At 37.0% G+C, this 26,542-nt stretch overlaps 1 protein-coding gene and 2 pseudogenes across 3 annotated transcripts in view; 1 reads left to right on the top strand and 2 right to left on the bottom strand.

Annotated features, from left to right (window-relative positions):
• GLG1 (golgi glycoprotein 1) overlaps positions 1-26,542 on the top strand; it is a 150,487-nt gene that overhangs the window by 29,553 nt on the left and 94,392 nt on the right. The gene's annotated exons all lie outside the window — the stretch shown is intronic.
• Positions 1,114-1,490, bottom strand: LOC130838321 (60S ribosomal protein L36-like; annotated as a pseudogene).
• On the bottom strand, positions 3,800-4,597 carry LOC130839023 (40S ribosomal protein S6-like; annotated as a pseudogene).

Below are 26,542 nucleotides of genomic sequence, written 5' to 3' on the forward strand. Positions count from 1 at the left end.
ATACTGTTATTATTGTATTACAAAGGCAATATTTGTATAGCTTTACCCATATAGTTAGTACTTTCTTTGCTCCTCATACCTTCTTGCATCTCTAAGCTTCCATCTAGGACCACTTTCCTACTGCCTACAATACATTTTTTAGAATATCTTTTAGTGAGGGTCTCCAGCTGGCCAGCTGTCAGGTTTTGTTTGCCCAGAAATGTCTTTATGCTACCTTACTCTTAAAGATATTTTTGCTGGGTCTAGGTGTCAATTATCTATTTCTGGCTAACAAACCATCCCAAACTTAATGACTCAAAAACAACTATTTTGTCATGAATCTGTGGGTCAGCAGTTTGATCAGGGCTCAATGGGATGGCTTGTCACTGATCTACATGGTTTCTCATTCATGTATCTGTAGTCACTTGTCAGGTCAGCTGGGAGCTGGCCAGTCCCAGGTGGCCTCACTTATATGTCTGGTCTTTTGATAAGGTGAGAAAGGAACTGGGCAACATATCTCTCATATCTCTCAGCTGGCTAGGCTAAACACTTTCATTGGTGGCTGGGTTCAAAAAGCTGTATAGAAATGGCAAGCTCCAATGCACAAGTACTTTTCAAGGTTCTGTTGTCATATTTGCTAACATCTCATAGACCAGAGCAAGTCAGATGACCAAGCTCACATTACAAAGGGTAGAGAAATTGATTCCATGTCTTGATAGGCAGAGGGACAATATCACATTCAAAGGAGTGTGCATTAAGAAATGGGAGAGATTTGTGGCCTTAAAAAAATCAATCACAGTATAGAATTTTAGGTTGGAATATTTTTTCTTTCAGCACACTTTCTATCTGCTGTCTTTTGTCTTTCACTGTCGCTATTGAGCAGTTAGTTCCTATGGCTTGTTTTCAGATTTTCTGCCTTTGTGTTCTCTTGTTCAGTATGATTTGTCTTGGGGTGAATTTCCTTTTATTTCTCTGACTTGAGCTTTATTGAGTTTCTTTTGATTTGGTGTCTTTCATTCTTTCTGGGAAATTCTCAGCCATTACCTGCCTCTGCCCCACTCTTTCTCTTCTTCTTGAACTTAAGTTAGATTTCTTGCTATATTTCCATGTTTATTTTTTCCTGTAAAGGTTTTATTATGCACAGAGTGGGGAGGGGACTCTTTCCTTGGCAGCTGCTTTCCTCTTAGCACCCAGGACATCACTCAGCTCCTCTTGCTTCTCCTTGGCATGGATGTGTGTCCCCACTCTTTTCTTAATGAACTTGAGGGCCTGTGTATTCTTGGAGAACTTGAGCATCTGCCATATGCTCTGCTTATATGAGGCAAAGCCTCATACTCTCAGATCATGTCCTGTAGGAACTTGCTGTGCTTGGTGAGGTGTCCACAGCTGTGGCTGTGCTTCAGCTTACCCATGTTCTTGGTCACCTTGTGGCCCTTGTTGAGTCCCATGGCCATGGGGTAGTACAAAGCTGTGGCTTTGTTCCTTAATGGCTCCTGAGGCAGAGTCTTCATATTTATTAACTTTTCATCTTCATGCTACATTCTGGATAATTCTTTTGACCTACCTTCCAGTATACTAATTTTCTCTTCAGTTATACCCAGCTACTTAACTCTTCTACTTTTTAAAAAATTAAATTTACCAGAGTTCATTATTTTTTCCTTTTTAAAAAAAATTAAGGTATAATTTACATGCAGTAAAATTTGCTTTTTTTTTTTGGTTTGCAGTCTACAAGTTTTAATATTCATTCCTTTTATCTGTATATCTGTGCTTTTGCCAATAGTATACTCTTTTAATTACTATTGTTTTACTGTAAGTCTTAAAATCAGTTAGTATTCCAGCTTTCTTTTTCAAAATTGTTAGGGTCTTACATTTCCTATCTGTGAAGATGGGTATCTGAAGACCTTATTCTTTTTTTAGAAGTCTTTCAAAGAACAAAGGGAACATTACTTTCTGTCTTGCGATTATCATATGGATGCATTGAACCTTTTTGTAACTCTAGGATACCATCTTTGTAGTTAACTTTAAGCTTCACTGAACACAGCTGAAAATTCAGAATTTTTCATTTTCTGCTCATAATGGCAAAGAGAAGAACATTTTAAAAATTTAATTAATTAATTTTGACTGTGCTGGATCTTAGTTGCAGTACATGGGATCTTTGTTGAGGCATGCAGGCTCATAGTTACGGCATGCATGTGAGATCTAGTTCCTTGACCAGGCATGGAACCTGGACCCTCTGCATTAGGAGCACAGAATCTTACCCACTGGACCACCATGGAAATCCCAAAGAGAAGAACATTGACAGAAGAAAATATTTTAACAATTTTATGAGTTAGACAGTAACGTAAAGAGACAAATAGCACTGTAGACATATGTATTTTGGTATGGTATCCACCAGCTATATGTGGCTCATGAGCACTTAAAAAGTGCTTTTGAGGTGTGCTGTAAAATAAACATGGGATTTCAAAGACTTGGAAAGAGAAAATAAATTTAAAATATCTCAATATTTACAGTGCTTACATGTTGAAATAACATTTTGCACACATTGGGTTAAATAAAGTATATTAAAATTAATTTCACCTATTTCCTTTTATTTTTTTTAATGTGGCTACTAGGAAATATTACATATGTTGCTTATATTATATTTCTGTTGGGCAGCAGTGGTCTGTATTCTAATAGTTTAATAGTAACATTTCAGGCTGAGTCTTTAGATGATAATATCCTAGATAAACTTTCTGAAACTCAAAGTTCAATTGAGTGAACAAATTATTTCTAAGGATGAAAATGAAATATGGCATTCGCAATTAGTTATTCAACAAGAAGATCTTTATCATGCAGTATTTCATGACATGTACCTAGAACACTTTCTTTTGCTGCAAGGATGTGTGACAGTGTTTGTATATCTTTCATGATGTTTTTGCACGTAGATATACTAGACAAGTGGATAAATGCTGAAGTCAAGTGTGTATATAAAGGTGAATAGAAGGATGTAGGTATTGTAAAAATGAAAATATTCTTTGGATTTATTATTCTGGTTGGCTTTTATTAATATATAAATGAAAATGTTTTGCAGTGATTGAAGCAAAGTCAGTCCTGTTTTCAACAAGATTATGAGGTATCAAAATTTTCAAAACTGTTGCATTTTGATGATGTAAGTTCAAGAAGAACCAGAAGTAATGATAAGTTGGAATCTAGTAGAGATGTTTTTTAAATCTGGAATCAATATTTACAAGGTGGATATGTTCCAGGTTTGTGATTAATAGTTGGTAGGCATCTGGGTATGTATACCTTCAAACTCAGGAAAATATAGAATAAATATTTGGGTTTACTATGTTAAGATGTATGTTAAGATTTCTAATAGAATTTTTCACTTTCATTTTATTGTACCCTAAATTATTCATAAAATATTTTCATAAAGTATTTAATATAAAAATGATAAATGATTATTTTTTTCCTGTTCTAAAGGATAAGTGTAGCAAATATGATTATTCTGTCATCTCTGATAATTTCAATAACTAAAGGCTTTTAAGATCTGTTTGTCTTTCTGCTGATTCCATTCGTGGTGTCTTGTTTTATAGTATGTCTAGTTATTTTTACTGTATGTTGCTCGTTGTCTTTTGGAAAATTATTTGTAGGAATAATTCATGACCTAGATGAAAAGTGCTGCTTTTCAGAAGGGATTTTTATTTGTTTCTCTCAGGCAGTTTGGACCACTACCAGTCCAGGACCACCTTAAATCAGTTTCGTAGTCTTGAGGTTTTATGAAATGCCCAGACAGTATAATCTGTAGAAGGGCTAATTGCATTTTTTTTTGATATCTGATCTTATTTATTTGTTACTCTTAAAACATCTCATTTTGGACTGGACTCAGATTTAGAAGTCGATGCTTTCAGAGAGGACAGCCTCCGTCTCTTGGCAATCTGTTCCTGGCGCTTTTCTTTGGCCTCCTTCATTCTCTTGGCCAAAAGTTTAGCATATTCTGCAGCCTCCTCCTTATTTTTCTTAGTATGCTGTTTCTTCAGAGCAATACTCCGACGTTTGTGTTGCAGAACACATGGAGTAACAAGACGCTGAATCTTGGGTGCTTTGGTCCTAGGTTTCTTACCTTCTTTGTTTAGGGGTTTTCTCACAACATACTGGCAGACATCATCTTCTTTAGAGAGATTGAAAAGTTTGCGGATTCTGCTGGCTCTTTGGGCCCCAGGCGACGAGGCACAGTAGTATCAGTGAGTCCAGGAATATCCTTCTCCCCTCTTTTTATGATCACCAAATTGAGAACACTCAGATTGGCATCCACAATGCAACCCCATACAGATTTGCGCTTTCTTTCTCCAGTCCTCCTTGGTCTGTAACAGGAATGCCCCTTACTCAGTAGCAGCCAGACTCGGCCATGGGTCAAGACGCCTTGCTTCATGGGGAAACCTTGTTTGTCGTTCCCACCACTGATTCAGACCACGTAACCCTTCCATTCTTCACCCAGAGCGTCAGCAGCAACTTCTGTGGCCATACGCTTCTCATAAAAGGTACGAAGTTTTCTTTCATCGTCCACTTCAATGAGTTTCTGGCAGCCAGTGGCCGGGAAAGAGATGTTCAGCTTCATTCTGAAGCAGCCAACCGCCTCTAAGGCACCACAGAAAAGAGCGCTAATTGCAATTTGTCCTTGTCTTAAAGGTGTAACTTTTGGGGGAATTCCCTCGTGGTCCAGTGGCTAGAACTCTGCTTTTACTGCTGGGGGCCTGGATTCAAAAATCTGGTTGGGGAACTAAGATCCTGCAAGCCATGCATTGTGGCCAAAAAAAAAAAAAAAAGATGGGCAGGACTTGTGCTTGGGTTCTGCCCACATGGCCCTTTAAAAAGGAGGACCTGTTTTTTGACTCTGGCTCTGGTTTAGTATACCTACAGTATTGTTAGCTCTTTATTGCTTTTTTAGAAGATTTTTTATCTTTCAACATTTTTAGTTGTTTATAGTTTGAGGATTGTTCTGAAAAAATCTAACCCACCATTACCAGAAATGGATTACCTCATACATACTTTTTAAAGCTTTCTTATGTATACCAGATTTAAGATACTATTGACAAAGCGTTTTGCAAATAGAAGATATATGTGAAACTATAAAAACTAAATAGCTAGGAGTCACATTTTATGAGGGAGAACCTAAGAGTCATTAAAATCAAGGGTAACATTCATTTCAGTTTAAAGGCACACACAAATGCAACAAAATATTTTTGTTATCTTTAGGGTTTTTGAGTTAGTGGAATAAGTTTGTGGCTGTAGCAAGTTGAGTGTTACCAGTGTGGAAAATTCAGGCTTGATATTTTAAAAAAAATGGTTGCTAAAACACTTTATTGATGACTGCTAATAGTGCCTGGATGACAAAAGATCACCCACCTTATACTCATGAGTTGTGACATGCTTAGTGGAATTGTAAGGTTAAAACTTTTACAGCAACTTTATTTTGAAAGTAGCTTAATCCGGTGATTTAAATTTATTTTAGAATTCAATTTTTTTTAGTGAGCCATTTTTCTCAGCTACCTTATGTATATGCAGCAAAGCAGTTGTAACTTGACATTCTCTGGTCTTGAATCTACAGGTGAGATGTAAAAGAATTTGATCTAATTATTTTGTTTCCTTCTACTAAAAACAAATTTTTCTTCAGTTCTTTTCTTTATATTTACATGCTCTGTAGCTAAGGAAATGACAGTTTTTCTTGACACTTAAGTGGCTTTGCTTGCCACTCCTCTTTAAGAATGTGGTTTATGGGAGTTCTCTGATGATCTGGTCTGGTGGTTAGGATTCGGCGCTTTCATTGCTGTGGCCTGGGTTCAATCCCTGTTTGGGGAACTGAGATCCCATAAGCTGTGCAGTGTGGCCAAAAAAAAATGTGGTTTATAATGTCGTTCTGGATGACACAAGCTAGGAATTAAGGCATTTAAGCATTATAGGAAGATCAGATATCTTGGTAATTTACAGTAGGCTGTGGCTGTGATTCTTGGGTCTTGAGGTTAGTGGTCTCAAATTAGATATGTCTTTTCTTGAACAGCAAAACAAATGTTTTATTTTTATTTTTAAAATTATTTTGATATTTTATTTTATTATTTATTAATTTATTTTTTTGGCCACATCACGAGGCATGTGGGATCTTAGTTCCCCGATCAAGGATTGAACCCACACCCCCTGCATTGGAAGCGTGGAGTCTTAACCACTGGACCTCCAGGGAGGTCCCAAAAGAAATGTTTTAGAGCCATGTGTCAGAGGCATGGCAGAAGGTATATCAAATTTGTGTGATGGTGAATAGATGTTTAACAGCTGGTACCTTTTGTCTCCACGCATTTTGTATCTTATAGCTGACACAGATGAAGAAATAAATTAATAAATGTAGTTGTACTATAAGGTCAACACTGATGTTTGCATTTTGCATAATGAATTATGTCTAGGTTCAGTGTCAGCTGAGAAAGTCACTATAAAGTCAAACTGGAGTCATTCCAAGCATTGAATAATTCAGAATGCTTTGAATTGCAAAATTGAGTGTGTTAATATTTATCAGGCTATAAGATTTACCACATTTTTACATCGGTGATCTAGAACCATTGTTATGAAAACATAAGCAAATTCTCTTCCCACACTTGTCTTTTTGTTTAATATTTTTTTGTTTTCTTTCTTGGCTCTTGCATTCTTGTAGTAGTTGTAGCAGCAATTACTTACAAACCAATAGTAGCAAAACTATTTTTTGGTTGGTTTTGTCTCTGAGAAAACAAACATGATGACTTCTTTCCAGGGCTAATTACATGTCATCAGCTTACAGGCTTTCCAGAGAGACAGGCATTTTGTTTTGAATAGCTCCACAAAACTCCCATTTGATTCATTTTGCTGTGAGACTATTGTTGAAATCTGCTCCAGGATTTCAGTACACTGTAGCTGCAGCCAGGAATCTGTTAATAGAATTTATTTAATACTGAGATGCAAATTTAGTAGTTTGCCATCTGCCTATTAAAAAACAAACGAGACTTCAAATAAGCAGGTTAAAATTTAGTAACTCTTCTAGGCCTTCTTGAAAAATGTGATTTAGAAGGCCGACAAATCCCACTGAGATTAGATAGATATAGGATATGAAAGTGTCTTGTTACTTTTGGAAGATATAAGACAGAAGTTGCTGTTAATGTGCTATGGAGGTAAACAGGCCCATTTACCAGAGTATAGAATAATTAATGTCTTAAAATTACTATGTTCCTTTTCCCTATATCTCCTTAAATTTGATTGGGTAACTTCATTCCATTTAACATGTAGTGTACATAATACTAAATTTCTTTAAAAGAGACCTTTACTGTGTTGTCATTACAACTTTAAATAAACATGGGCTAGACTAAAGAGTACTAAAATTATTCTGTTTTTCTTTCACCTTTGTTTTATCAGAGTAAAATTTAAGTAAAAAGTTTATGTTCATCACTGTGTCAGGAGTTATGATTCTTTTGTAGTACCAAGAAGTCCTATCCAAACTAGCTTAAGCTAAAAAGAGAATTTACTTCATGTAACTATAAAGATAATGTATAACACTCGCTTTGGGCTTAGCTAGATACTGGGCTCATCCCTCTAGCTGGACTGAGTTGTCTCTTACAGATCACTTCTGGGCTGGCTTTCTTCACAGCCTCCACGTGGTGGCAGGGTGGCCAAAGCAGCTCTTATGTCGGCCCCTCCGCCTGTGCCAGCATTGTCGGCAAATATTTTATTGTTTATCATTGTCCATGTCCCTGAACCACTTAAGAATATTATTGGGAGTTTTACTTCTGAGTGACCCAAGTCAAAAACAGTCCTGTGTCCTAGGAAACTCATGTTTTGAATTCACTCTTCATTAGAATAAAGAGATACTTGTCAGTTTGCTCATTTCACTTTCTAAAGAGTTGGCTTTGTAAACTTCACTGAAATAACCATTAGCTAGGCTAGAACGGAAGCAGATGTTCATAATACAGGTAGTTGAACTTACTGTGTTCCTTTCACCAAAACAGAACAGAGGAGGCAAATAGCATACACACACGCTTGCTAGCATGCTGTCTCTCTCTCTCTTTAAAAAAAAAAATATATTTATTTATTTATTTGGCTGTGCCGGGTCTTAGTTGCAGCATGTGGGATCTTCATTGCCCTGTGTGGGATCTAGTTCCCTGACCAGGGATCGAACCCAGGCCCCCTGTATTGGGAGCATGGAGTCTTAACCGCTGGACCACCAGGAAGTCCCTTTCTCTCTCTTTTAGTGAAAGGCAAGTCCAAGAGGCCAGTGCTCATGTTCTATAACTTGAGTTATAGATCCCAGCTGGTAGTCCTCAGCAGTAACTTTAAGAACTTTATAATAAAGTTTTGGTGTTTTGCTGATTTAAAGTTTTCAATCTCTATGCAGTCATATTTCCCTATATTAAAAATAATTTTAAACCTTTCCTAGTCAGAAATGTTATTAGCATTCTATAAAAGCAAAGAAAAGTAAATGACAGTTGGGTAAATTATATTTTATTTTCTCCACAAAAATAAGATGTGTCCCCTTTGTAAATCTCCCCCCTTTCTGCCACTGTTACCATTTTTTCTTTCATATGTTAAATAGTTGGAAAAGTTATACCACATTATCTCCAGCTTATAGGTCAAGAGACAAGATTGGATCCCTGTGGTACAGGATATGTGATTTTAGTCAAGATGTTCTCCTACAGAAAATTCAAAATACCGGATTTGAGACCATTGAGGAGTCTAAAAGATTTCCTCAGATTCTTTTCCTGGACAAGGACATCTTCCTTTTCTTAGCTTCTTATAGTTTTGCAGCACCTTAAACATTTTCTCTTCTGATGTTTACATTCTTCCTGTATTATATATAGTTTTCATTCATACCTCAGCAATATGTGTTGGGGTTTTTTTTTTTTTTTTTGGCTCTTTAATATGTGTTGTTAATATAAACATTTAAATATTTCTATTGTTTCTTTACTTTTCTGCAGGCTGTTTTTATTTTCCTAACATGGAGACTAAACTATGGTGAAGAAAAATTTTGTTGTATCTTCTACTTCCCCAACAATTATTTATTATGTACTTTCTACATTCTAGGTACAAATCAGGGATATGCTGTCTCTCCAGAAATTTCTGTCTCATACAGTATACATGTATGATATATGAAAGGCAGATTGGAGCAGAACAAGGCATGGAGGCAAAAAAAAAGGATACCTACTTAGAGATTATCTGAAAAATGAGGGTTTGGATTAAAGCAGTGACAGAAGGAAAGGAGATTGACTAAATCTAAGCAATACTGAAAAAAGATGACTAAGGAGAGCTTATTAAAGGGCTAAGATAGGGCACTTGCAGGAGAAAAAGGAATCAAAAGTAAACCCAAAGTTCCATTGGATATGTGGGGGTTGCTTACTGGGGCAATGATGATGCTATGGCAGAAAAAGAATTAAAAATAATTTATGTAGATACTTCCTATTCCAGGAGGTAGAGCTTAACTCCCCATTCCCCTCTTGAGTATGGGTGGAGCTTAGTGAATTGCATTCAAAGAGTAGACTGTGAAAAGGTAGAGGGGGGTTCATTTTACAGTGGAGAAACGTGGCAAACACTCCCTTGACTGGGCGATCAAAGTTAGTATCATCAGCATGTATGCCCTTGATATGATGTGTTGAGAATGGCACGTCTACCCCAAAACCTATACCCTATGAGAAAAATATCACACAAACCCAAATTGAGGGACAGTCTATAAAATACCTGACTGGGCTTCCTCAAAACTGTCAGGTCATTAGAAACACAGAAGCTAAGGAGATCAGATGAAATCCTGGATGGGAATAATGTTGGACCAAATATCTACGCATCTGTTGGCCCAGTCAAGTTGACACAATCTTGTTTTTTTTTGGGTTTTTTTTGTTGTTTTTGTTTTTTGTGGCGCACGGGCTTAGTTGCTCCGCGGCATGTGGTATCTTCCTGGGGCAGGGCTCAAACCCGTGTGCCCTGCATTGGCAGGTGGATTCTTACCCACTGCGCCACCTAGGAAGTCCGACAGAATCTTGTGTCACTGTCTGAAACCAAGAGAGGATGGAGGGTTAAAGAAGATAAAGGGTTAAGGAGGAGAAAGTTGTTTTTTAAACATGGAAAACAGCAGGAAGCCAAAAGGTGGGATAGAGAAGATGACTCTTAATGATAAAAACCACATGAAACAGGAAATAAGGAAATCTCATTTAAAAAATGGAAGGAAGGGACTTCCCTGGTGGTACAGTGGTTGAGAATCTGCCTACCAATGCAAGGGACACGGGTTTGAGCCCTGGTCCAGGAAGATCCCACATGCCGCAGAGCAACTAAGCCTGTGCTCCACAACTACTGAACCTCCACTCCAGAGCCTGCAAGCCACAACTACTGAGCCCATGTGCCATAACTGCTAAAGCCCATGTGCCTAGAGCCCATGCTCTACGAGAAGCCACCGCAATGAAAAGCCCGTGCAATGCAATGAAGAGTAGCCCCCGCTCACCACAACTAGAGTAAGCCTGTGTGCAGCAACAAAGAGCCAACGAAGCCGAGAATAAATAAATTTTAAAAAGTGGAAGATGCACAGTTAGTGACAGAATGGATAATAGAAGTAAGTTAAATTTTCATTTTACAGTTGACCTTTGAACATAGGGATCTGAACTGCACAAGTCCACTTTATACGCGAACTTTTTTTCAGTAAAGAAATACTGCCGTACTACATGATCCGAGGTTGGTTGAATTTGGAGATGTGGAACCATGAGTACAGGGGGCCAACTCTAAAGTTATCCTCGGATTTTTGACTGTGAGGAGGGTCTGCGCCTCTAACTCCCTTGAGTTGTTCAAGTCAACTGTATTTTATCTGCCCCTCTCTTGGGACACCTCTTTTCTTCTAACTACTCCAGTCCCAAAGTAGGGCCAAAGTAACTAATACATAAAACTTTCCTCAACTCTTGGGTGGAAAATCAAGTGTTGTTTTCCCCCCTGCACCGCCCCCCCCCAACAAAAGAAAGCAGATTCTTCACATCCTCTAAAAATGTCTTGAGGTTTTCAAGTACTCAAATTTATGAGTGGTGTATCCTTGGATACAAGGATAAAAGTCATATAGGTTAAAGTTAAACTTACATGTTATAAAGCAGGTGCTCAGTGAGTTAAATATTATAAAGTCCTAACTTAACCTTTTAGGTACAGTCTTCAGTAATATAGTTCAAACATTTATGCACTCTCTTTCATTTTATTATTCATCCTTTATAATTGAATACATGGAAGACTGGCTTTAGGCCAGAAAGCAGTAAATTAAATTTGAAATGCTTCTTTCTGCTAGTATTTAGCACTTGCATTTTTCATCCCTTTTATTTCCCTCTAAGCCCAATAAAATAGTCTAATAATTTCACAGTGATACACTTTGAGAGGTGTTACTGCCAAAGGTAAAATATTGTTGGGCAAGCAGTACCTCCACTCAATAGTTTAAAAGTTTCCCAACTGGTAAATACAATACTTAAAATCAACATTTAAAAATCTCTTAGGTATGTAAGTATATAATGTATGAAAAGCAGACTGTGAAACTTCTATAAATAAAAATGCAAATCCTAATTACCCAGAGTTTCATTGTTTTACTACTTGCTTTAAATTAGTGTGTCTGACTTTTTAAAATGTTTTCCTTTGTTCAGCATATGTTCTTCCCAAATAACTAGTATATCTTCTATAAAAAGGACTCTTTTTTTCCCTATTAGTATAGGGGAAACTGATTAAAGACAGGGACAGTACTTACCAAGGAACCAAGATGGCCTCTTCTAGCTAGCTGCACTAGACTTCTTTCGGATGTTTCTGGGGTATGGTCTTCTGACTAGGATCTTCAGTTTTTTTGTTTCCTATTACCATCTCAGTCTTAAAACTCCTCCCTCAAGTGTTTGGTCCATTTTCCTACGATTTCTGAACCTGGACTGATGTCTGAATTAACCATGTCCAGAGTTTTGATCTACCAGTATCTGCAAATTGTATTCACCACCACCCAATCACATGCTCTTAGAGCAGCCTATACTCTGTTGCTTCTTAGACCCAAACAGCGCTTTCTGCCTATTTTAGTACTTAAAACTCTCTATGATTAAAATTTCCCTTGAGATTCTTACTGCTTTACTTCATCTAACTTACTATAAAATAAAATGGATAGCTTTTCAGTGAATAAAGATCCATAAAAATAAAATGAAACACAACTCAGATATAATGTGGTTATAGAAAAGTTTGTAATGGTTGAGATAAGGATCTACAAAGCTATTGAATCAGAGATCCTGGGTTCCTTCTAGTTTTGCTAACTATGCCAGTTTTATGGGGGATTGGGGGAAATGTTGGTCAGTAGGAAAAGTAAAGATTCACCCTACTGATAAAAGTGTGGAGGGTAAATCTTCCTCCTACTAAATTAATAAAGTACTTCAGTATTCTGAATAGAGACAATCTGAATACATTTTCTTTATGAGAATGCAATTAAATTAGACATATTATGAGTTCTTATGAGTTCTTATCTGCCTACATAATGTAAACAGCCTACATACAGATAGACTGTCAGTTTTAGCTATGTTTTTACCCCTTGGCTCTAGACTTTAGGTTATTTTCCATATAACGTGCATTATAGGATGCTCCATACAAAAATTGGTTAAATAAACGTGCTTGAGTTAGCCTCAAACAAAAACAAGCATTTTGTGGAGAGAAGTCCATTTCTCCTAGTAAAAAAACTTTAAACTTTCTAGTAAAAGAACTTCTAATATTTAAAGCCAAGTTTTATAATGTGATGAAAACATTCAATAGGCTCTTATTGTTGCCCATTTCCATCATCTTGCTTTTCTCCTATAAGACTTTTTCACTTTCTTGTAGTAAAAGCAAAAGGGTATTTGTGTGTGTGTGTGATTTAGGAATTTGGATTTATTCACCAGCTTGTAATTGTCCCTGTATGAATTAGTGACTCTGTTTTTTCCACAGAAATTGTTTCGATCCTAGACTAATTGTTTCTCAGCCATTGCTCAACCTGCTTTCAAAATGGGAGCACATTTATTAATAATTAGCTCAAGAAAAGCATAATTAATAAAGTTAATCTGTTGCTAAATAAAACCATATGATGTTCCAAAGCAAAATACAAATATGAGTTTATGTATTCCAAACCAAGTTCCTTAACATAAGTGATAGAAAGCCCAGGAATGATCCTAGTTCCTCCCGTACAAAAAGGAGCTAGCAAGAAGAGACTTTCTTTTTTGCCATCTTCTGCAGTGTATGAAAGAAACTGGTTAACACATATTAACAGTTATCTTGATGTTATCTTATGCATGGTTATTTTATACAGAAATGTAAAAATAATAGCAAATCATTCTTTGAAGAATAAAATCACATTTTAAATGTACTGATGGAGTAATTTAAGGAAATTTGTGCTAAGTTTAAGTTTTCTGTATAGCGAGTCCTTTCACAACGTGAATAATTGACCTAGTTTATGTTTTGTCTGTCTGAAACAAAGCCACTAAACAAGACGAGATTATGACTTGGGGAATTTGGTGACCTGATTCAGTTTTCAAAGAAGGAAAAATGATAATTTTTGAACTTTTAAACCACCACAATGATCATTTGATCACTCTGTGAGAATAGTCCATTTAGTTAGTATCTCCAAGCACAGCTATAACAGTTTTTTAAAATTATTTTTCCCATTTTACCACAAAATCCTGTAAAATAAACTGAAGGAAATTACATCTTTTTATATTAGCATCTCATCTTTATTGGGGTATCTATCAGTAGGTCCACTGTTGAGCAGAGAGCTAGTTAAAGTGACAAAGCCATGATGTCGTTGAATTTGCAAGTTGAGGAAATGAATATTAATAAGATACATCTATTAAATATAATTTTATTCATGCACTTTGCCAGAGTTCTTGGGTATAACATAGTTCTTTCCCTGACTGTTCATTTTCATCATGATATAATGATGTCCCATCTGACTTTCTGACCAACTGATATTTAGCAGTAATATATTCAGAAAAGTGCAGGAATCTCAACCCATCTATTGAAAAAAATTCTGTCTTAATTTTTGAACAAAATAGGGTTTAAATAAGTAATACTGAGGAATCGTACAAATTAGTTTTTATTCCCCAAAACTGTTTTCGTGCAAATAGTAATTCCCATGTATCTCCTTTAAAGACTATTTTGTGTTGTACCTAGTTCTTAAAGACTTCTGTTACTGATGTTTACCATGGTTGTAAACTGTGTTGCCGTGGTTGAGAATGTTGGACTCATGTGCTTTGGGTTGAAGTTTGTTGTTCTGTTTTGCTGCGCCACGCGGCTTGCGGGATCTTAATTCCGGAGCCATGGATGAATCCTGGACCCATGGCAGTGAAAGCACGGAGTCCTAACCATTGGACCGCCAGGGAATTACCATGGTTGAGGATTTTTAATCCATAATAAAACTAGACTGATAATTTGTATCTTTGTATTTGTGAGTCCTGCTATTATCAGATGGCTACTTCTATAAAAGAGCTGTTTATTACCAAATTATGGAATTTGGATATACAGTGAAAACTCAGCTTTTAACAGCTACAAGAAGACCAAAATAATGACAGTGTAATAAGAACTGGAATGGAAACTGCTTTGGAGTCTGTATTTTAAAGAATGTTCCAGGGAGCTCCTTGGCAATCCAGTGGTTAGGACTCTGCACTTCCACACATGGACAAAAAAAAGAGAATGTTCCAGAAAATTGCTGTTTGTCTAACTAATACCATTAAACTAAAATCTATCAGAACAAATTTTGAACAAAGATAAAACAAGGTCCTGTGACTCAACCATGAACTTAAATACAAATTAAGAGGGAAAATTTCTCTTAAGAAAGGAAAAAGTAAAAGCTGGATTTAGTGAGTTATGTGGGAGAATGGAGAATACTCCCTGAATCATAGCCCACACTGACTGTACTGAGGCTGTGGCTGAGGTGTGGCTGCTGGAGACACTGTAAAGGCACATCCCAAAAGAAACTACTCTCATTCTTCTGGGTCCCTGTTGTGCTTGAAATGACCCAACCTAATTTTGATTTTTTTAAAAGGCAATTGTAGAGAAGACTGAGCAACTCCACCTCATACACACCGCTACTGCATTTCCACACTGGTGAATTAGTGGTGTATTTATAAGAAACCAGGTTTCCCTCTTAATTTTTTGAGTGTAGTGTAATAAAAAATATATTTGGTCTTTGTCTCCAGTTCCTGGCACAGAGCTCCTAAAACCCTTGAAATTTCTTGAGTAATAGGATTTCTTTTTTACTTCATAACAAGCCCCTTTCATTACACTTGAGTTTATGCTAATGAAGTGATTTAAGATGGAGCCCCTAGATAGCCTGAGGATGGGCTGGTTATCAGGAGTGATTAGAAGGTTGGAACTTTTTGTCCCACCCATCAGCCTCCAAGGGTGGGGTGGGATGGCTCTCTGGAAACTGAGCTTTATAATAACTCAAACTAGAACACCTGGGAATCTTCTGTGTTGGTGAACAGATTAAGGTGCCAGGAGGGTGACATGCCCTGTGTGGGCATTGAAGCTCAGTAGCACCTTCCCTCACTTTGCCCTAGGCATCTCTTCCATTTGACTGTTCCTGAGTTGTAGCTTTTATAATAAACTGGTAAATGTAAGTAAAGTGTTTTCCTAAGTTCTGTGATTTCGTCTAGGGAATTATTAAACTTGAGGAAGGGGTCATGGGAACTTTCAAATTTGTAGCCAAATCAGACAGAAGAATTACAAGTGTCCTTGGGACCTGAGATTCACAAATGGCATCTGAGGTAAGGGCAGTCTTGTGAAATTGAGCCCTCAACTTGTGGGGTCTGCCCTAACTCCAGGTAGGTAGTGTGACGACGAAAATTAATCAGTAGTCAATATATGAAAGAAGTGTAAAATTTGAGGATTATAAGCTAGGAAGAGCATCTCAGAAAACTCTGAGAACTGTTCTGCCCATTATAAGTCAAAACACAGTTACATAAGTTTTTTTAGACAGAGCTATACATTAAATGACGTATTATTGACAGTTTACACAGCCAGATCTAAGCATGGTCCCTTACAAGATCAAGAAGGAATGTTATCTTTTAAGGAGTTATCTTGTTGATTCAGGGAGAATGTTGCTTTTTATGGGTGAGCAGGTGTTTCTGCTGATGGGGAAGGTTTGTTTGATGCATAATGCAGATACACAGTGCACAGTAGGTGGGGAGAGAGGAGGCCAGAGGGCAGAGACAATTTTTTATGTTTAAATTTTTCTTGTCTTGCCATAGAATATGAATTTTATTTCACAGTGTCAGAACTAAATTGATTAATACCCAGTTAGCGTAGGAGAATCTGAGAGCTGGTATCACAAAGAGTAATAAGCTCTGCTTTGTTTTTATGTGTTTAGTAGATATTAAAATTTGCATTAAAAACAATACATAAGAATAAATTTGCTCAAAGAAAAGTGTCAACTGAAGAAAAATGCACAACCTAAAAATTGCAATTTATGTTTTATTTTGGGACCTTACTGAGGACGGTAGCCCAGAAGATGACCTCTCAGATAGCTTTGAGGAACTGTTCAAAAGGTAAAGGAGGAGCTGGGATATATAGGAATTTTTGCTGAAAAAGAGTCATGTAGTTGAACGTCAAAAGATTACTTCTGATCACAAAAAAGCAGACATTTCAAGTTAATGATTTTATTGCTTTCCTATGTATGGGAAGATGCTAGAGTCTGGGCTCATTGAAATTATTCCTTAGATACGCATCTTAACTATCTAGGGCCAGTATCCTGTTTTCTCTCCATCCTGAATTCCTCTTATAGCACATAGTGTGGGGGGCGGGGGGGCTGCCGTGATTAATGGCTTGGTGGTGGCCACATTTGCTATTTGCTGGAATGGCGGGCAACGTTGTTTGTTTGCTGGAATGGTAGGCAACATTCTTTGTCCACAGAAGTAAAGATCCAACTTAACAGAAAGAGATAATATTATTCCTGGATTTGGAAGACCTGCAGATCAGTTCAGTGAAATCCCAATCAAAATCCTAGTAGGCTTTTTTGAGGAGCTAGGGGGTAGAAACTGACAAGCTGAGTCTAACATTTATATGGAAATGCAAGTGAGCTAGAATAGCTAAAACAGCTAAAAAGGAATAAAATTGGATGACTTGCATTACTTGTATTTCAGCACTTGTAAAGATTTACTGTAAAGTAATCAAGACAATATGGTATCGTCAGAAAGATAAACTTATAAACCTGGAGTTCACAAAAATGTCTGTGTATTTTGTAAGTTAAATTTTATTGAAACAAGGCTAAACCTATTTGTTTACATACTCCCTGGTGCTGCTTTTGATCTACAGTTAACCAAATTGAGTGTAGCAGAGACTATATATGGCCCCAAGCCTAAAGTACTGTCTGTTCAGTGGTTCAAAATAGAAAGTTGATGAATAGGTCCACATATGCCAGATTGTTACCTGAAAGCTGATTTCACCTTTTGGTGGATGTCGAGCCAAAAGATACAACCAAGCCAAAGACTGGGAGAAGGAAGAATCTGTTACTTGCAGCAAGTAAGGAGAACACCAAGGATCTTTCCCAAAGCAGTGTCTCCTTGAACAGCAAAATTGGGAAAGTTTTAAGCTAAGGGTATATGCGTATTCAAGAAGGGGCTTGAACAGAGGAGAATTCAACATAGAACTGAGGCAGAGGTCGAGTTCAAGCATTAGCTGATTAAACTCATGAGGGTCAGAAAAGGTCAGCAGGTTATAATTGCTTAGATTCTGGCCAATCTGGGGTTCTTAGCATGTGCTAACCATTCTCCACCTGGATGGGGCCTTAGTTCCTATGAAACAGCTCAAAGATGTTTATCAAATTGTTATTTGTATCCCTTGAGAAGAAACTAGGACTCTGTTTTATTGCTGAACTATTGTTTCTTGACTGCTCTTCCTCTGTTCCTGCATTCCTTTGTTCCCTTAGGATCATTAATTACTGAGACCTGTTCAAGGGCAAGCATTGTGGCCCGGCTGGCTTAGATTACAAAATGGTTTAGGCTTAAAATGGCTTCTTTTTAGAAAAGGCTATATCTGGTTCTTTTCCTGAAGACCCTATACCCTACCTGCCTACATGATCAAATGATTTTCAACAAAGATGCCAATCAGAAGGGAAAGGATCATTGTTCAAGCACAATTTGTTGAGGAATCTATTGTGTTTATATGAAAAAAAAAATTAACTTCAGCCCTACATCACACCTTCACAAAAAATAACTTGAAATGGATCATAGATACAAATTTAAAAGCTTGTTAAACAAAATTCAACTAAAAATGTAAGATTTTATTGGCTTTATTCAGTGATTCATGAATAGGACAGCATCCCATCTAGCAAATAGAAAGGAACTCTGAAGAGCTATACAAAATGAGAGGCTTTTTGTAGGTGAAAGGGGACAGAAAAAGGAAATTTCTAGCAAAGAATGGGTTGTTTCAGGCAAGGTCACCTTCCTTTGGGAGACAGAAGGGGTCTGTGGGGCAGATTACCTCACTAGTGCTGACCTGTAATTAACCAGATTGGTTGAAGGTTACATTCCTGGTAAAGACTGGAACTGCACTTAGGTTAGGTATTGTCTTGATTTGCTGATGTGTGGCTTAGCATAAGTGACTCCATTTGGGGTCTGCTATCTCTTTTTTTTTAACAAGCTAAAACTAAAAATTCTAGAAGATACAGAATATTCATCAACCTGGAGTAGGCAAAGATTTCTTAAGACAGAAAAGCATTAACTATAAAAAGAAAAAATGGATAAATATGATCACATAAAAATTAAAATTTCTGCTGTTTAAAAAGTACTATCAAGAAAATGAAATGGCAGCCACAGACTAGGAGAAAATATTTGTAAAACATATCCATCGTATGACGTGTCTGGAATAAATCAAGAATTCTTAAAATTCAATAATAGTAAATAACTCAATTTTTAAAAATAATAAAAAGATTTGAACAATGCTTTACAAAACAATGACATTAAAGTGGCAACTGTTCACTTGGAAGAACTCTGTATATCATTAATCATCAAGGAAATGCAGATTAAAACCATGAGATACTACTTACTATCCACTAGAATGGCTAAAATGCAAAACGCAAGTGTTGACAAAGAGGTGGAGCAACTAGAATTCTCATGCATTGCTTGGGGGGGTGGGTTTCTTAATTGGTGTAACCACTTTGGAAAACTGTTTGAATTTTTTAAAAAAATTTTTTTGAGGTACAGTTGATTTACAATATTAGTTTCAGGTGTACAACTTAGTGATTCAAAATTTGTATAGATTATATTCTGTTTCAAGTTATTATAAATTATTGGCTATACCCCTGAGCTGTGCAGTATATCCTTGTAGCTTATGTATTTTATACATAGTAGTGAGTTTTCTTATATTTCAACATACACTTAACAAATGATACAGAAATTCCAGCCTTAGATATTTACCCAAAGTATACCTCAGAGTTTATTTTTAAAAAGAATTTGACTGAAACATAATAAATAGGGAATTCCCTGACAGTCCAGTGGTTAGGACTCTGCACTTTCACTGCCCTTGGCCTGGGTTCAGTCCCTGGTCAGGGAACTAAGATCCTGCAAGCCATGTGGCACAGCCAAAAAAAAAAAAAACAAGAAAAAGAAAAATGATAAAAAACATCTCTTTTATAAAAGTAATTTGATCATGTCTGTTCCCTGATTAAGCTCCTTTAATACCTTCTCTTTGCATTTCAAATAAAATCCAAATTCTTGAATGTATTGTCTGCCACTTTACTCTTCACTGGGCTCTGTCCATACCTGCTCACTTAGTTGCTAAAACATGCCAAACTCTCCAATGTGATGTTCCTTCTGCCTAGAATACTCTCCATCCCCCCCTCCTTCCCCACCCACTTGTTCATAGCTACATCCTCGCCCTTTAGATCTATGCTTAAATGACATCTCCACAGAGATATTTTTCCTGTCGTCCCCACCTAAAATAAAATTTCCACTGTTATTCTTTATTCCCTAGTTTGTTTCCTTCATGACAAAATTTGCCGTTACTTTAGTCGTCTGCCTGTTTGTTCATGGTTTATCTCATGCTCTCAAATGAAAGCTCCACAAGGCAGTGCCCTTGTCTGTCTCATACAACACTCTGTCTCCAGCACTTACCTCAGAGTCACCCGGGCTTTGTGAAGAAGTGAACATTGTTCCCTAAGCCTGAAATCTCTCTTCCTTCTCATTTGTTGAAAGTCCTCCTCATCTTTTTCTTTTTTAATTTTTTTAAGCTCTTTATTGGAATATAATTGCTTTACACTCTTGTACCAGCTTATGAGGTACACCAAAGTGAATCAGCTGTATTTATACACATATCCCCATATCCCCTCCCTCCCGCAACTCCCCCCCATCCCGGCCCCCTAAGACATCACCCATCATCGAGTTGACCTCCCCTTGTTATACAGCAACTTCCCACTAGCTATCTATTTTACAGTTGGTAGTATATATATGTATATGCTACTCTCTCACTTTGTCCCAGCTTCCCCTTCACCCCCCCCCGCCCCCTGAACCCCGTGTCCTCCAGTCCATTCTCTGCATCTGCATCCTTATTCTTGCCCTGTCACTGGGTTCATCAGTACCTTTTTTTTTTTTTTTTTTAGATTCCGTATATATGAGTTAGCATACAATATTTGTTTTTCTCTTTCTGGCTTACTTCACTCTGTATGACAGACTCTAGGTCTATCCACCTCATTACATATAGCTCCATTTCATTCTTTTTTATAGCTGAGCAATATTCCATTCTATATATATGCCACATCTTCTTTATCCATTCATTTGTTGATGGGCATTTAGGTTGCTTCCATGTCCTGGCTATTGTAAATAGTGCTGCAATAAACATTACAGTACATGTTTCTTTTTGGATTATGGCTTTCTCTGGGTATATGCCTAGTGGTAGGATTACTGGATCATATGGTAGTTCTATTTTTAGTTTTTGAAGGAACCTCCAAACTGTTTTCCATAGTGGCAGTATCAACTTACATTCCCACCAACAGTGCAGGAGAGTTCCCTTTTCTCCACACCCTCTCCAACATTTATTGTTTCTAGATGTTTTGATGATGGCCATTCTGACCAGTGTGAGGTGATACCTCATTGTGGCTTTGACTTGCATGTCTCTAATGATTAGTGATGTTGAGCATCTTTTCATGTGTTTGTTGGCCATCTGTATGTCTTCTTTGGAGAAATGTCTATTTAGATCTTCTTCCCATTTGTGGATTGGGTTATTTGCTTTTTTGGTAATAAGCTGCAAGTGCTGCTTGTATATTTTGGAGATAAAGCCTTTGTTGCTTTGTTGGCAAGTATTTTCTCCCATTCTGAGGGTTGTCTTCTTGTCTTGTTTATGGTTTCTTTTGCTGTGCAAAAGCTTTTGTTTCATGAGGTCCCATTTGTTTATTCTTGATTTTATTTCCATGATTCTAGGAGGTGGGTCAAAAAGGATCTTGCTTTGATGTATGTCATAGAGTGTTCTGCCTATGTTTTCCTCTAGGAGTTTTATAGTGTCTGGCCATACATTTAGGTCTTTAATCCATTTGGAGTTTATTTTTGTGTATGGTGTTAGGAAGTGTTCTAATTTCATTCTTTTACATGTTGCTGTCCAATTTTCCCAGCACCACTTATTGAAGAGGCTGTCTTTTTCCCATTGTACATTCTTGCCTCCTTTGTCTAAAGATAAGATGCCCATATGTGCTTGGGTTTAGCTCTGAGTTCTCTATTCTGTTCCATTGATCTTCCTTTCTGTTTTTGTGCCAGTACCATACTGTCTTGATCACTGTGGCCTTGTAGTATAGTTTGAAGTCAAGAAGCCTAATTCCATCAACTCCATCTTTCCTTCTCAAGATTGCTTTGGTTGTTCGGGGTCTTTTGTGTTTCCATACAAATCGTAAGATTTCTTGTTCTAGTTCTGTGAAAAATGCTGTTGGTTATTTGATAGGGATTGCATTGAATCTGTAAATTGCTTTGGGTAGTACAGTTATTTTCACAATGTTGATTCTTTCAATCCAAGAACATGGTATGTCTCTCCATCTGTTTGTATCGTCTTTGATTTCTTTCATCAGTGTCTTACAGTTTTCTGCATACAGGTCTTTTGCCTCCTTAGGCAGGTTTATTCCTAGCTATTTTATTCTTTTTGTTGCAGTGGTAAATGGGAGAGTTTCCTTAATTTCTCTCTCTGCTTTTTTGTTGTTAGTGTACAGGAATGCAAGAGATTTCTGCTCATTAACTTTGTATCCTGCTACTTTACTAAATTTATCGATTAGTGCTAGCAGTTTTCTGGTATAGAGTCTTTAGGGTTTTCTATGTATAATATCATGTCATCTGCAAAGAGTGACAGTTTTACTTCTTCTTTTCCAATTTGGATTCCTTTTATTTCATTTTCTTCTCTGATTGCTGTGACTAAAAGTTCCAAAACTATGTTGAATAATAATGGTGAGAGTGGGCACCCTTGTCTTGTTCCTGTTCTTAGAGGGAATTCTTTCAGTTTTTCACCGTTTAGAATGATGTTGGCTTTTGGTTTCTCATATATGGCTTTTATTATGTTGAGGTAATTTCTTTCTATGCCCATTTTCTGGAGAGTTTTTATCATAAATGGATGTTGCATTTTGTCAAAAGCTTTTTCTGCATCTGTTGAAATTATCATATGGTTTTTATCCTTCAATTTGTTGATATGATGTATCACGTTGATTGATTTGCGTATATTGAAGAATCCTTGCATTCCAGGGATAAACCCCACTTGATCATGGTGTATGATTTTTTTAATGTGCTGTTGGATTCTGTTAGCTAATATTTTGTTGAGGATTTTTGCGTCTATATTCATCAGTTATATTGGCTTGTAATTTTCTTTTCTTGTGACATCTTTGCCTGATTTTGGTATCAGGGTGATGGTGGCTTCGTAGAATGAGTTTGGGAGTGTTCCTCCTCTGCTATATTTTGGAAGAGTTTGAGAAGGATAGGTGTTAGCTCTTCTCTAAATGTTTGATAGAATTCGCCTGTGAATCCATCTGGCCCTGGGCTCTTGTTTGTTGGGAGATTTTTAATCACAGTCTCAATTTCAGTGTTTGTGATTGATCTGTTCGTATTTTCTATTTCTTCCTGGTTCAGTCTTGGAAGATTGTATTTTTCTAAGAATTTAACCATTTCTTCCAGGTTATCCAATTTGCTTGTAGTAATCTCTCATGATCTTTTGTATTTCTTTGGTGTCTGTTGTTACTTCTCCTTTTTCATTTGTAATTCTGTTGATTTGTGTCTTCTTCCTTTTTTTCCTGATGAGTCTGGCTAATGGTTTATCAATTTTGTTTATCTTAAAGAATCAGGTTTTAGTTTCCTTGATCTTTGCTATTTTTTCATTTATTTCTGATCTGATCTTTATGGTTTCTTTCCTTCTTCTCACTTTGGGGTTTTTTTGTTCTTCTTTCTCTGATTGTTTTAGGTGTAAGGTTAGGTTGTTTATTCGATATTTTTCTTATTTCTTAAGGTAGGACTGTATTGCTCTAAACTTCCCTCTTACAACTGCTTTTGCTGCATCCCATAGGTTTTGGGTTGTTGTGTTTTCATTGTCATTTGTTTCTAGATTTTTTTTGATTTCCTCTTTGATTTCTTTAGTGATTTCTTGGTTGTTTAATAGGGTATTGTTTTGCCTCCATGTTTTTGTATTTTTTGTAGTTTTTTTACTATAATTGATATCTAGTCTCATGGCATTGTGGTTAGAGAAGATGCTTGATATGATTTCAGTTTTCTTGAATTTACAGAGGCTTGATTTGTGACCCAAGATGTGATCTATCCTGGAGGATGCTCCATGTGCAGCTGAGAAGAAAGTGTATTCTGTAGTTTTTGGATGGAATGTCCTATAAATATCAATTAAGTTGAGATGGTCTAATGGTGTCATTTAAATCTTGTATGTCCTTATTTATTTTCTGTTTGGATGATCTGTCCATTGATATAAGTGGAGTGTTAAAGTCTCCTGCTATTATTGTGTTACTGTCGATGTCCCCTTTTATGGCTGTTAGCATTTGCCTTATGTATTGAGGTGCTCCTATGTTGGGGGCATAGATATTTACCATTGTGATATGTCCTTGGGTGGATCCCTTGATCATTATGTAGTGCCCTTCCTTGTCTCTTGTAATAGTCTAATGTGTCTGATATGAGTATTGCTACTCCAACTTTCTTTTGACTTCCATTTGCATGGAATATCTTTTTCCATCCCTTTACTTTCAGTCTATATGTGTCCCTTGCTCTGAAGTGGGTCTCTTGTAGGCAGCATATAGAAGGGTCTTGTTTTTGTATCCATTCAGCCAATCTGTGTCTTTTGGTTGGAGCATTTAAACCATTTACATTTAAGGTGATTATTGACATGTGTGTTCCTATGACCATTTTCTTAATTGTTTTGGGTTTGTTTTTGTAGGTGTTTTCCTTCTCTTGTGTTTCCTGCTTAGAGAAGTTCCTTTAGCACTTGTTGTAAGGCTGGTTTGGTGGTGCTGAATTCTCTTAACTTTTGCTTGTCTGTAAAGCTTTTGATTTCTCTGTCGAATCCAAATGAGATTCTTGCTGGGTAGAGTATTCTTGGCTGTAGGTTTTTCTGTTTCAGGACTTTCAGTACATCCTGCCATTCCCTCTGGCCTGCAGAGTTTCTGCAGACAAATCAGCTGTTATCCTTATGGGTTTTCCCTTATATGTTAATTGTTGCTTCTCTCTGGCTGTTTTTAATATTTTTTCTTTGTGTTTAATTTTCATTAGTTTGATTAATATGTGCCTTGGTGTATTTCTCCTTGGGTTTATTCTGTATGGGATTCTCTGCGCTTCTTGGACTTGATTAATTATTTCCTTACATGTTGGGAAAGTTTTCCACTATAACCGCTTCAAGTATTTTCTCAGACCCCCTTTTTTTTCCTTCTTCTTCTGGGATGCCTGTGATTAGAATGTTGGTGCACTTAATGTTGTCACCAAGGTCTCTGAGACTGTCTTCCATTCTTTTTATTCTTTTTTCTCTTTCCTGCTCTGTGGCAGTTATTTCCCCCATTCTATCTTCCAGCTCACTTATTCGTTCTTCTTCCTCAGTTATTCTGCTGTTTATACCATCTAGAGTATTTTTAATTTCAGTTATTTTGTTGTCCATTACTGTTTGTTTGCTCTTTAGTTCTTCTGAGTCCTTATTAACTGCTTCTTGTATTTTCTGTATTTTGTTATCATGATTTTGTATCATCTTTACTATCATTACTCTGAATTCTTTTTCAGGCAATTTTCCTATTTCCTCTTCATTTGGTCTTGTGTGTTTTTTTCCTGCTCCTTTACCTACATGGTGTCTCTTTGTTTTCTCATAGTAGTCCAAACTTCAGAGGTTGCTTGTCCCAGCAATAAAGGGGTTTAAAGAAGACTGTCCAAGCCCCAGACTAATGGCAGAGTGTTCAGTCAAATAAATACTAAGTCAAGGAAACACATACATGTATAAGACACACTAATACTGAATCCAGTAGAATATAAGGCACTAGAAAGAGCTGACAGAAGAACCCCAGTACGCTATCAGACAATCAAAGAGAAAACCAACAGAAATTCAAAACCAAAACAGAACAAAAGAAAAAGAAAAACAAAACAAACAAATAAAAAAAAAAAAACACACCACACACACACAAACACAAAGCTGGGGAGATTTTGAAAGCTAGGGTCAAATATAATAAAGAGCAAGAGTACCACCAGACAGATTGAAGATTCTCAGAATGAAATCAGACAATTATACTTAGAACCAAGATAAAGACAAAACCTAATAATAAATACCAAAGCAGTGTGTCACCTGGAGAATAAAGCAAGGAAACAGAGCAGACTGATAATATTCCTTGTAAGTATATTAGGATAAAATAAACTAAAAAAGGATAGAAGACAGGGCAACAGAAGAGCATAGTGTGACTGGAAATATGAAAAGAAAAAGAAAAAAATAGAAATGTATAAAAGATAGAGATGAAAAGAAGGTAGGAGAGATACAGTCAGCACTACAAGAAACAGCTAGAAATAGAAACATGTAAAAAGGCTAAAAATAAAAATAGAATAAAAAATAGAATTAAAAAATATGTTATAAAATGTGTAGATCCCTTAGGACTAAGATTGTAATTAAAAAAAAAAAAAAAAAAACTGGAACTGACCCCAGAATGGACCAGATCAATAGAATTAATACTAATATTTCTGTTTCCTTGGGGTCTCAGCTGTTAGTGTCCTTCTACCCACCTTGGGCTTTTCGTATTATTCTGTGACCAGCAGAGCTTCCTTTATTGTTCATCTGTAAGTGCTGGTGTGTGGGGAGAGAGAGGGTACAATAGTGGCTTCTTCCCCTGGGAGTAAGTGAACAGTGGCGCCCTGCCTGGGTCACCGTGGCTTGGGCAGCTTAGGCTGAGAGAGCGACTCCAGCTGCAGCTCCTCCTCCCTGCTACGACTCCTCTGGGGCGCCCTGCCTCGGTCAGGGCAGCACAGTCGGCCATGGGGGTGCCTGTTGCAAAGGGACGCCGGCGGCTCAGGTGTAAACAGAATGTTTCCAGAGCTGGGCCATTGTGCAGGCTTTTGGTTCTCGGCTGCAGGCACTCTAGGCCAGCCCCACCCAGGGG

Source organism: Hippopotamus amphibius, chromosome 16, assembly GCF_030028045.1.
Source record: "Hippopotamus amphibius kiboko isolate mHipAmp2 chromosome 16, mHipAmp2.hap2, whole genome shotgun sequence".
Taxonomy (NCBI): Eukaryota; Metazoa; Chordata; class Mammalia; order Artiodactyla; family Hippopotamidae; genus Hippopotamus; species Hippopotamus amphibius.